This window comes from Mustela nigripes, chromosome 6, assembly GCF_022355385.1.
Source record: "Mustela nigripes isolate SB6536 chromosome 6, MUSNIG.SB6536, whole genome shotgun sequence".
Classification (NCBI taxonomy): Eukaryota; Metazoa; Chordata; class Mammalia; order Carnivora; family Mustelidae; genus Mustela; species Mustela nigripes.
Genome location: NC_081562.1, coordinates 106,349,717 through 106,363,738, shown reverse-complemented (window position 1 = coordinate 106,363,738; position 14,022 = coordinate 106,349,717).

The window sequence follows — 14,022 nt, the reverse complement described above, 5'->3', positions numbered from 1 at the left end:
CAAATCACTGCCCTCCTCTGTTCAAAACCCCCCAGTGGTTCCTATTGCACTTAGTGAAAGCCAAGTTCCTTTGAGTAGCCTACAGGACCCCTATAAACAACAGTGTACACCTTTCAGCTCCTTCTGCTCTCCATACTGGCCTCCTTGGTATTCACCAAGCACTGCAGGAATGATCTCTCGTACCTCCTACCACCCCCGTGTCTTCTCTCTCTGTGTCTCTCTGTGCGCCTCTCTCTCTCTCACACACACACACCCTGAGCCCTTTGCTCCAGCTGCCCCACTGAGGAACACTCTTTCCGCAGATGTCCTCTTGGTGAACTCCCTTATTTCCTTCCAGACTTTGGGCAAATGTCACTTTCTCAATGAGGCTCATCCTAACCACCATATTTAGTATTGCAACCAGCCGAACACCGCCTCCCCACGGCCAATATCCCCTTTTCTCTGCTTTTTCCATGGTATTTAATCCCTGTCTAACAAATTGTGTAGCCTACTTTTTCATTAATTGTATTGTTCATTGTCTGTATGCCCCCACTAAAATGTGAAACCCATGAGGACAGGAATTTTTGTATATTCTGTTCACTGTTGTATCTCAAGTGCATAGAACAATGTCTGGCAGACAGCAGTTACTTAATAAATAGGGACCAAATGAATGAATGAATGAGCAGCCGAGATGGTCTAGCAGTGCTACTATTCACTGTACCAAAATGCCTCCCTCTGTCACCTGCTTGATAACAGAAACCTCACCACTCCAGCTTCCGTCCTCTGGCCAAAGTTTTTGGTCCCAGGTGAAAATGCCAATGTCACTGGGAAAGGCATTAAGCTTTATCAGTGATCTTCATCCTACAGTGAATAGTCTGGATTATACAAGTGCCTACCTTTAGAAAAGCAGTCTCGATTTAGAAACAGTTAGATTTTGTTGGTTACAAGAGAAATCTGACTTCTTTACCATTCTGGTGTTTTCATACTCAATTTTCAATCTAATACAGAAGATTATAAATGACACAAAGCCAAATATCTCCTCGGTTTAGCTTTCAGATGCATTATAGTCCTGTGTTTCAGACACCTACGTACCTGGTTATTTGTTTAATATTGAAATTGGTTTGCATATACACACTGTATATGCAATACACACTATACACAGTGTGTCTACACACTATACACTATACACACTATACACAGTGTGTAATAATACTATACACACTGTATTACAGAAATACTAATAGCTAACACCATTGAGCGATGTGTACTATAGTATGCTTCACAGGCCTTACTCATGCCATCCTCACTGCAGCCCCATAAAGTAGCTGTTATTATTAGCATCCCCATTTTATAAATATGGACATTGAGACTAAAAGACTTAAGTTTTATGTCCAGGGTCATCCAGCAGGAAAACTGTGGAGCCTGGGTTTAGTCCAGGAGTGTCTGACTCCAAAAACACTATCTCCTGGAAGGGATGTTTGTGGGTGATCTGGGGTGGGTAGAAGGATGAAGAGTTTAAAATGACAGTAAAATGACTGCAAAATGTGCTTCAGGGAATTCAGATAACAGAACAAAGTGTATGGGTGTTACGGGGGGCACATGCTGGATTTAGCCAGGCTTTTCTAAAGGTAGACACTGTATAAATCTAGCAAGTAAATATTACCTTCATGCTTCTTTAGTTTCATTTTTCACTTCTCTTTTCAGCTGTGAAATGTGTTCTTTCCTTTCCAGAAAAAGATATTTCCTAAATATTTGGTCTTGCATTGTACACCCATATCTCGGCTTCTAACTTTGGAACACAGCCCTTGGTGATCTCTTTCGAGGTAACAAATTCTCAACATGACAAACAGAAACCATTCTGAATTCTGATTTGGGGATTTGGGAGGCGGTGGGAGGAGCCGATGAAGTCTTTCTTTCTCTTTGATTGCATGATCTGATTCTCCAGCAAAAGGTGCTCTCCTCTGCAAGAGTTCTTTATTTGTGCCACCCAGTCTATGCGCTGATATGTTTCTACATAGTATTATATTTGTATATGAATGTGCTTTGCTCTAACCCCCACTACCTTTTAAATGTCTTAAGGAAGAGAACTGTGTACGTTTTTCTTTGGTATAGCATAATGTGTTGTACATACGGACACTCAATGCACATTGAGTGCATTGATTTACTCTGGAAAAGATTTTCTAATGCAACCACAAATATTTCCTTTGGAAGGAATTCAGAATGCACTAAATTTGTTAATTGTGGTGTTTGTGTAAAAGTAAAAAAGCTTGGAAACAATCTAAATATCCATTTTAAATTTGGTTAAATAGTATCTTTGAGAGGTTATCCACATATAAAGTCATGTTCTTCAGAACAACCCTATGAGGGCAGTCCTTTTGGCCCCCTTTTACAGGTGAGGAAACCAAGAGCACAGAGGCCCAACTCTCTTGCCCATTTTCAGAGCTAGTAAAGGTTGGAAGACTGGGGATTTGAACTCCAGCAGTCTGTCTTCTGAGTCTATGCTATTAACCACTTTAGAGATAAACTAGATACATTCATGCCATGGAATCCTTACATACATGTGAATAATATTAAGGTATAATGCTAGTGACTTGAGAAAAGACTATTTACACTAAAAGAAAAACAGGTTACAAAATATTGTGGATGCTATGATTCCCTTTTTCTTTTAAAAACAGGTCTATATTTGAACTAAGAAAAAGACAACATAGAGTTCACACCAAAATGTTCACAAAAGCTGTCTTTGGGAGACAGGATCACAGGTAGATTTCTCTTGTTTTCTGTCTGACCCAAGACTTCAAAAGCCAGGTTGCCAGGGAAGAGGGGAGTCAGAAGGCTCTCCTTCAATGTGCCTTCCAAAGTTATCCTCTTTCCCTCGACAGGGCCGAGTAGTGGAACCACGACTATAAGCATGGTGGCTTTATATTGGCCCAACTTGACCAAGCTGAAACTATTTCACAGAATTACCTTCCCTGTGTGGTTCCAGGTCAGGATTGCCCACAACAGATATTTGTGGAGCATTTAGAAGGTAGAAGTGAAACAGCAGCTCTTGTGCAGTCAAAGTCGGCACATGGCTATGATGGCTGCTTCAAACTTGCAACACCTAGTGACCCATCTGGGCAATTTCCCCTGTTAGTGTGGGCCCACAGCTTCTCCAGATCCTGCTAGATCCTCCCCTTTTCAGCTATTCTGAGCCAGAGCAAAGCTATGTCTGGGCCTGCAGTTAAGGATACCAGCTTTTGGTTTCAAAGTCAAGGTTGGAAGTGGTGAAAGAAAAATAAAAATAAAAATTGCAGTTGTTTTTAGGGGTTTTATCTTGGCCTCACTCTCTCCCACCTCACATCTAGCTTTTCTTCCAGACTCTGGTCCTGCTGATCTATAGCGACTTCAGACCTGTCACTGGGTAAGGTCTCAGCCCAAAAACCAATCCCTTGCCTCCTGTCACTCATGGTGGTACTTCTTCCTCAGTCAAACCTAACTCATGCATCTTGGCATGTCCCACATCACTTGTCTGGATGTTTCCATGGGCAAATAATAGATAGTACCTGGCACATAGGTGCCCTTGACATATATTATTGAGTTCATACTAACTACCATCATTTAATAACACTTAGTGAGTGTCAGGTACTATGGCAGGTACTTCAACCACAGTTAAGTACTTGGTCTTTGGAGATGTATAAGCTGTGGGAATGTGGACACCTGGTTTACCTCCTAATGCTCAGTTTTTACAAAATGGAACTAACAATGGTACCTACCTCTCTAGGGCGCTTGGGAGAATTAAAAATCCAGGTAAGGTGTATGCAATGTGCTCATTTCATGTTTTCCGTTATCATCCTCTATCCCCATAAGAAAGACTTGCCAGGTGTTCAATATGTGACTTTACCACAGCCCTGCCAAAGAGACTTAACCACCCTCATTTAAAAATATAAAACAATAGCTAAGAGATTAACTTTCTTCCCCAAGATTGCTTGGTCATTAAATGGCAAAACTGAGATTTGAACCCACGTCTATGTAAATCGAGAGGCTATGAACAGTCCACTCTACTACACAATACAATTCAGGTACTGGAACTAAAATGGTGGTGAGCACAAGGCTTCAGGAAAACTCACCCCGCTCACAATTCAGAGAACAGAGTTGAAGAGGGTATAGAGTGACCCTTTCCTTCCTTCTGAGACACCTGTAACAACCCTGCTGTCTTCCCAACCCATGTCAGTATTGAAGAAACTCTTCTGGGAGAGTTCTTCCTTATATCACATTGAAATCTCTCCTCCTCACCTATTTGTCTAGAAACCACAGGACAAAACAGATCCTTGCTAACCCAATGTGGTGTCTTTATATATTGCATTTAAGGAGAGCTCCCTAGCAACTCTGCCCAAAATTTCAATCCCAAGGTGAGGCCAGACTATATGGAGTATGGGGGAAATTCTAACCTCATCCTACAGCAGCCTCATGTAGCAGGGAAAACATTGTGGAAACATACTCATCCTTGAGACTTTCAAAAAAACCCAAAGGCAGAAAGCAGCAAGATGGTTGATGGCCTGACCCTGAGGACTAGCTATCCTTGGCAGAGAGCTTATACACCACACGTGAGTTCAAATTATGGCACTTTCTTTCTACCTCAGCAAGTCACAACAACAGACGGTTCCCCTGTTTGCCCCATCTGCAAAATGGGGTCCAGTGCCCTCCTCTCTCATGACTCTTTGATATAAAAAGCCAATACCAAAAGAACAGCTAATTCATGAGGGGAGGAGCAAGATGGCAAGAGAAGTAGGAGACCTAAATATCATGGAGTCCCAGGAGATCACCCAAATAGTTATCAAACCATTCTGAGCACCTACAAACTCAACAGGATATCAAAGAGAAGAAGAGCTGCAATTCTAGGAACAGAAAATCAACCACCTTCTGGAAGGTAGAATGTACGGAGAAGTGAATCCGAGGCGATACACGGGAAGAGAGACTGCGGGGGTGGGGGACGATTCCCAGCAAGTGGTAGAGCAGAGGAACATCGGAACTTTTAGAAGTTGGCTCCACTGAGGGACGTTGCTCCAGAGCCTAAGCAGTGGTGGAGCTCTCGCAGGGACAGTGTTGTCTCAGGACCCGCGGGGTCACAGGAAGACTGGGGGTGCCTGAGTGTGGCAGAGCTCCCAGATATCAGAGTGGGAAAACCAGGTTTCCAGGGGAAACCTTGTCTCTGCTGCAAAGACAGAGACAAGGAAGTGGCTCTCAGTTCACGGTTACCTTAAACCATGATCCAAGGCACAGTCAGACCACTGCTCTCCAAGCAGGGACCCCATAAGTGGCAGATCTGGGGAGACCCCCTCCTTCCTCCTCTGGGAGGAGTGGCACAAGAGTGTACTGCAAGAATCAGCTAGGTTTGGAAACTCCAAATGGGATCATGCACCAGAGATAGAAACGCTCAGTCACAGGCTGGGTGAGTGATCAGAGTGCGACTGGAGACCAGGGAGACAGGGGTTGGGGGAGTTGGGAGTGAGGATTGACTAATTTTCTCTGAGGGCACACTAAGGAGTGGGGCCCTGAGCTCTCAGCTCCCCTGGGCTGGAGAATGGGAGGCCACCATTTTCATTCCCATCCTCCAAAGCTGTATAAAAAGCATTCAGGAAACAAAAGCTCCTGAGAATGAACCCAAGCAGATTGCTTAACCTGGCCCTTGGCAAGGGCAGTGCAATTTCACCTCAGGCAAAAACATCTGAGAATCACTACAAGTGTCCCTCCCTGAGAAGATCAGCAAGAACATCCAGCCTAGACCAAGTTCACTGATCAACAAGAACTGTGGATCTCCAAAGCTAAGGGAAAGCAATTCACAGAATTCTTGGTGTTTTTCCCATGATCCTTTACTCTTACAAAGTTAAATTTTTTTTCATTTTATTTTTTCCTATTCTATTTTTTAAAATTTTTTCTCTTTCTTATTTTAACATTTTTAACTACTCTATCTTATCAATACTTTTAAAAAAATCTTTATTAATTTTCATTGTTATAGTCATAATCTATCCTTTCATTGTATTTAACTTATTTTTTGTATACATGTAAGTTTTTCTTTCTTTCAAATTTTGGGACACAATTTCTTCTAATAGATCAAAATATACCCTAAATCTAGGGCATGACTTTCTTCTAGTCTACAGCCTGATCACATTCTTTCCTCCTTTTTTTTTCTTTCTCAACCAACCTCTTAACTTATCAATTCCTTTTTAAGAATCCTTTTTAATTTTCATCTTTACAGTCATATTTCATCCCTTCATCGTGTTTGCTATTATTTTTATATATACATAAGTTTTTCTTTCTTTAAAGTTTTTGGAGGTAGTTTCTTCAAACAGACCAAAATACACCCAAAATCAAGTGTGTGGCTCTGTTCTATTCACCAATCTAATATATAAAAATATATATATATGTGTGTGTGTATGTATATATATATATAAAATATATATAAATGTATATATTTTATACATTTTATAAAATATATATAAATGTATATATTTTATAATATATACATAAATGTATATATTTTGTACATTTTATAAAATATATATAAATGTATATATTATATATACATATACATACACACACACACATATATATATATATTTTATATATTAGATTGGTGAATAGAACAGAGCCACACACTTGATTTTGGGTGTATTTTGGTCTGTTTGAAGAAACTACCTCCAAAAACTTTAAAGAAAGAAAAACTTATATATATATTATATATATATATATACTTTTTTTCCTCCTTTTTTCTCCTCCTGGTTCCTGGTTTCAGGTCCTTTCTGATTTAGTTAGTGTATATTTTTGGGGGGTCGTTGCTACACTTTTAGTATGTTGTTCTCTCATTCATCTATTCTTATCTGGATAAAATGTCAAGGTGGAAAAGCTCACCTCAAATAAAAAGAACAAGAAGCAGTACTGGTGGCTAGGGACCTAATCAATATGGACATCAGTAATATGTCAGAACTAAAGTTCAGAATGACGATTATCAAGGTGCTAGCTGGGCTCAAAAAAAAAGCATGAAAGATACTAGAGAATCCCTTTCTGGAGAAATAAAAACCCTTTCTGAACAAATAAAAGAACTAAAATCTAACCAACTTGAAATCAAAAAAGCTACTAATGAGGTGCAATCAAAAATGGAGGCTCTTAGTGCTAGGATAAATGAGACAGAAGAGAAAATTAGTGATATAGAAGACCAAATGATGGAGAATAAAGAAGCTGAGAAAAAGAGAGACAAACAACTACTGGACCATGAGGGGCAAATTTGAGAGATAAGTGTTACTATAAGATGAAACAATAGTAGGATAATTAGGATCCCAGAAGAAGAAAAAGAGAGAGGGACAGAAGGTATATTGGAGCAAATTATGGCAGAGAAGTTCCTTAATTTGGCAAAGGGAACAAGCATCAAAATCCAGGAGGCACAGAGAACCGCCCCCCCCAAAATCAAAAAACATAGGTCCACACCCCGGCATCTAAAAATAAAACTTACAAGTCTCAGAGACAAAGAGAAAATCCTGAAAGCAGCTTGGTACAAGAGGGCAGTAACCTACAATGGTAGAAATATTAGATTGGCAGTAGACCTATCCACAGAGATCTGGCAGGCCAAAAAGGACTGGCATGATAAATTGAAAGCACTAAATAAGAAAAATATGCAGACGAGAATACTATATCCAGCTAGGCTGTCATTGAAAATAGAAGGAGACATAAAAAGCTTCCAGGACAAACAAAAACTAAAAGAATTTGCAAACACCAAACCAGCCCTACAGGAAATATTGAAAGGGGTCCTCTAAGCAAAGAGAGACTAAAAGTAACATAGACCAAAAAGGAACAGAGACATTACACAGTAACAGTCACCTTACAGACAATACAATGACACTAAATTCATATCTTTCAATAGTTACCATGAATGTAAATGGGCTAAATGCCTGAATCAAAAGACACAGGGTATAAAAAAAAAAAAAAAAACCTAGACCCATTGATATGCTACCTGCAAGAAACTCATTTTAGACCCAAAGACACCTCCATATTTAAAGTGAGGGGGTGGAAAACAATTTGCCATGCTAAAGGACATCAAAAGAAAGCTAGGGTGGCAATCCTTCTATCAGATAAATTAGACTTTAAACCAAAGACAATAATAAGAGATGAAGAAGGGCTCTATATCATACTCAAAGGGTCTGTCCAACTAGAAGATCTAACAGTTTTAAATATCTATGCCCCTAACATGGGAGCAGCCAATTATATGAACCAATTAATAACAAAATCAAAGAAATACATTAACAATAATATAATGGATAGGTCATTAATTGTTGATGTAAATACATCAACAATAAATACATTCACATACATGTAAATACATGTATTTACATCAACAATAATAAAATGGACATAATTTCAGACCACAATGCTTTGAAACTAGAACTCAACCACAAGAGGAAAGTTGGAAGAACTCAAATATATGGAGACTAAAGACCATCTTACTAAAGAATGAATGGGTCAAACAGGAAATTAAAGAAGAATTTTTTAAAATCATAGAAACAAATGAAAGTGAAAACACAACTATTCAAAATCTTTGGGACACAGCAAAAGTGGTCCTGAGAGGAACGTATATAGCAATACAAGCCTTTCTTAAGAAACAAGACAAGTCTCAAGTACACAGCCTAACCCTACACCAGAAGGAGCTGGAGAAAGAACATCAAAGGAAGCCTAAATCCAGCAGGAGAAGAGAAATAATAAAGATAAGAGCAGAAATCAATGAAATAGAAACCAAAAGAACAGTAGAACAAATCAGCAAAACTAGGAGCTTATTCGGGGCACCTGGGTGGCTCAGTGGTTTAAGCCACTGCCTTCGGCTCAGGTCATGATCTCAGGGTCCTGGGATTGAGTCCCGAATCAGGCTCTCTGCTCGGCAGGGAGCCTGCCTCCCTCTCTCTCTCTGCCTGCCTCTCAGTCTACTTGTGATTTCTCTCTGTCAAATAAATAAATAAAATCTTAAAAAAAAATAAAAAGAAATTACTCTAATAAAAAAAAACTAGGAGCTTGTTCTTTGAAAGAATTGTTAAGATTGATAAACCCCTAGCCAGAATTATCAAATAGAAAAGAGAAAGGAACCAAATTAATAAAACATGAATGAAAGAGGCGAGATCACAACCAACACCAAATAAATACAAACAATTATAAGAACATATTATGAGCAATTATATACCAGCAAATTGGACAATCTGGAAGAAATGGGTGCATTCCTAGAGACATATAAACAACCAAACTGAACCAGGAAGAAATAGAAAGCCTGAACAGATCCATAAACAGTAAGGATATTGAAGCAGTCATCAAAAATCTCCCAAAAAAACAAGAGCCCAGGGCCAGATGGCTTCCCAGGAGAATTCTACCAAACATTTAAAGAATAATTAGTACCTATTCTCCTGAAACTTTTCCAAAAAGTAGAAATGGAAGGAAAACTTACAAACTCATTTTATGAGACGAGCATTACCTTGATCCCAAAACCAAAGACCGCAACATAAAGGAGAATTACAGGCCAACATCCTTGATGAACATGGATGCAAAACTTCTCATCAAAATACTAGCCAATAGGATCCACATTACATTAAAAGGATTATTCACCATGGGATTTATTCCACGGTTCAACATCTGCAAATCAATCAATGTGATACAATACATTAACAAAAGAAAGGACAAGAACCATATGATACTCTCAACCAATGCTGAAAAAAATTTGACAAAGTACAGCATCCTTTCTTGATCAAAACTCTTCACAGGGTAGGGATAAAGGGTACATACCTCGATATCATAAAAGCCATCTATGAGAAACCCACAGCGATATCATTCTCAATGGGGAAAAACTGAGAGCTTTTCTCCTAAGGTCAGCAACATGGCAGGACTGTCCACTATCACCACTGCTATAGTACTAGAAGTCCTAGCCTCAGTAATCAGACAACAAAAAGAAATAAAATGCATCCTAATTGGCAAAGAAGAAGTCAAACTCTTACTCTTTACAGATGATCTGATGGTTTATGTGGAAAACCCAGAAGACTCCACTCCAAAACTGCTAGAACTCATACAGGAATTTAGTAGAGTGTTAGGATATAAAATCAAAGCACAGAAATCAGTTGCATTTCTATACACCAAGAGCAAGACAGAAGAAAGAGAAATTAAAGAGTCAATCCCATTTGCAATTGCACCCAAAACCATTAGATACCTAGGAATAAATCTAACCAAAGAGGTAAAGAATCTGTACTCAGAGAACTATAGAGTACTCATGAAAGAAATTGAGGAAGACACAAAGGCATGGAAAAACGTTCCATGCTCATGGATGGGAAGAACAAATATTGTGAAAATATCTATGCTACCTAGATCGATCTACGTATTTAATGCAATTCCCATCAAAATACCATCAGTTTTTTTCATGAAATGGAACAAAGAATCCTAAAATTTATATGGAACCAGAAAGGACCCCAAACAGCCAGAAGAAGGTTGAAAAAGAAAGCCATAGTTGGCAGCATCACAATTCCAGATTACCAAGACAGTGTGGCACTGGCACAAAAATGGACACACAGATCAATGGAACAGAATAGAGAGCCCAGAAATGGACCCTCAACTCTATGGTCAACTAATCTTCAGCAAAGCAGGAAAGAATGTCCAATGGAAAAAAGATAGTCTCTTCAACAAATGGTGTTCAGAACATTGACCAGCTACATGCAGAAGAATGAAACTGGAGCATTTCCTTACACCAAACACAAAAATAGACTCAAAATGGTTGAAAGACCTCAACGTGAGACAGGAATCCATGAAAATCCTTGAGGAGAACACAGGCAGCAACCTCTTCGACCTCTTCTTCCTAGAAACATTGCCAAAGGCAAGGGAGCAAGGCCAAAAATGAACTATTGGGACTCCATCAAGATGAAAAACTTTTGCACAGCAAAGGAAACAGTGAGCAAAACCAAAAGACAACCAACAGAATGGGAGATAATATTTGCAAAAGACATATCAGATAAAAGGCTAGTATCTAAAATCTATAAAGAACTTATCAAACTCAACACCAAAGAACAAATAATCCAATAAAGAAATGGGCAAATAACATGAACAGAATGAATAACATTTCTGCAAAGAAGACATCCAAATGGCCAAGAGATACATGAAAAGGTGCTCGACATCACTTGGCATCAGGGAAATACAGTTCAAAACCACAGTGAGAGACCACCTCACACCAGTCAGAATGGCTAAAATTAATCAGTCAGGGAACAACAGGTGTTGGCGAGGATGTGGAGAAAGGGGAACCATCCTACACTGTTGGTGGGAATGCAAGTTGGTGCAGCTACTCTGAAAACAGTATGGAGGTTCCTCAAAAAATTGAAAATAGAGTTACCCTATGACCCAGCAATCACACTACTGGGTATCTACCCTAAGGATACAAATGTAGTGATCTGAAGGGGCACATGCACCCCAATGTTTATAGCAGCAATGTCCACAATAGCCAAACTATGGAAAGAACCTAGATGTCCATCAACAGATGAATGGATAAAGAAGATATTATATATATACATATGTATATATATATACATATATATATATCTATACATACATATATATATACATACATATATATCTATATGTATATATAGATATAGATATATATGGATATGTGTGTGGTGTGTGTGTATATATATACTATGCAGCCATCAAAAAAGTGAGATCCTCCATTTGCAATAACGTGGATGGAACTAGAGGGTATTATGCTAAGTGAAATAAGTCAATCAGAGAAAGACAATTATCATATGATTTCTCTGATATAAGGAATTTGAGAGGCAGGGCGGGGGTTTATGGGGGGAAGGGAGGGGAAAAATGGAACAAGATGGGACCGGGGAGGGAGACAAACCATAAGAGACTCTTAATCTCAAGAAACAAACTGAAGTTTGCTGGGGGGGGGGGGGGGGGGGGGGGGGGGCGGGGGGGGGGGGAGGGATATGGTGGCTGGGTTATGTACATTGGAGCAGGTATGTGCTATGGTGAGTGTTGTGAATGATTCACAGACCTGTACCCCTGAAGCAAATAATACATTATGTGTCAATATAAATAAATAAACTAATTAATAAAATAAAAATAAACAAATAAAATAAAACAAATAAATAAGCTAAGTGAAATAAAGTAGACAGAGAAAGGAAAAAAAGGAAAAGTGAAGTTATTAAAATGATTTTCTTAATTACTTATCAAGGCCCTGAGGAAGTTAGTTTCACGTGGATGACCTGCTGACCCTCAGAAGAATCCCCCCTGAGTCAAGTCTCAGAATGAGTCCAATATTGTGTCTGCATTTGAGGTGGACATCACGGGCCATCACAAGGTGAAAGTCATTCCCACATACATTAATGTCCTAGGGCTGCCATAAAAAATTAGCACTAGATGGATGGTTTAATGCAACAGCAATTTATTCTATTGCATTTGAAGGCTAGAAGTAAAATATATATATATATATCCAACAGAGTCATTCTCCCTTTAGGGTTTCCAGGGGGTCATCCATTCTTTGCTTCTTTCAGCTTCTGGTGATTGTTGGCATTCCCTGACTTGGATGCCAACAAGTCACGTCACTCCAATCTCTGTCTCTGTGGTCACGTTGCCTCCCTCTCTCCTGGCAGCACATTATTTTTTGCCTCACACTTATGAGGACATTTGTCCTTGACTCACTGGGTAATCCAGGATAATGTCTTCATCTCAAGACCCTTCCGTTAATTACATCAACAAAGACCATTTTTGCAAATAAGGTAACATTCACAGGTTCTGGGGATTAAGATGTGGACATATATTTATATTTTGAGGGACCACCATTCAACTCATACTACCTTAATTTAGACTAAGTCCCATCACCCATTCTCATTTCAGTCTCAAGTCCAATAATTAGTACTTACTGAAACTTGGGCAATCCTCTCTCACCTCCCACCCCACTCAGTTCTTCATTTATAAAATGAAAATTATGGGCATATGTTAAGAATTAAACAAGTGACAAATAAATCCAGCACAGTTGCTGGATGACAGACGGCACTCCTTTCCCTTAATATTCAACCTCACACTTACAACAATTGTATGGGTTAAATACTAGCCCCAATTTTTATATTAAAGACATTGAATGCTTGGAGAAGTAACTTGGCCACACCAACTCATCTGGGTAGGAGTGGACCTGACTTTAAACCCCATAGCTCATTCTGCTACACAGCCTCCCTACCTCTCTACCTTCTTAACTGTTCCAGGCCAACTCCAAAAGTATTCCCTGGTGCTAGATATAAAATGTTTTCCTTTTCCTCTTTAATTTTTTGAAATTTAATCTTCTTTTCATTTTAATTCCAGTTAGTTAACATATAGTGTAGTATTAGTTTCAGGTGTACAATATAGTCTTTCACTGATGATTCACAGACCTGTACCCCTGAAGCAAATAATACATTATATGTTAATAAAAAAATACAGTCTTTCAATACTTCCATACATCACCTGGGTACTCATCACAACAATTGCACTCCTTTATCCCCAACATCTATTTCACCCATCCCCCTGCCCACCTCTCCTGTGTAACCATCAGTTTGTTCTCTGTAGTTAAGAGTCTGTTTCTTATGAATAAAAGACCTCAACTTGAGGCAGGACTCTCTCAAAATCCTAGAGGAGAACATAGGGAGTAACCTCTTCAACATCAGCCATACCAACTTCTTTCAAGACATGTCTCCAAAGGCAAAAGAAACAAAAGTGAAAATGAACTTTTGGGACTTCACCAAGATAAAAAGCTTCTGCACAGCAAAGGAAACAGACAACAAAACAAAGAGGCAACCCACGAACGGGAGAAGATATTCACAAATGACACTAAAGGCAAAGGGCTGATATCCAAGATCTATAAAGAACTCCTCAAACTCAACACACACAAAACAGAAAATCATGTCAAAAAAATGGGCAGAAGTCATGAACAGACACTTCTCCAAAGAAGACATACAAATGGCCAACAGACACATGAAAAAATGTTCATCATCACTAGCCATCAGGGAAATTCAAATCAAA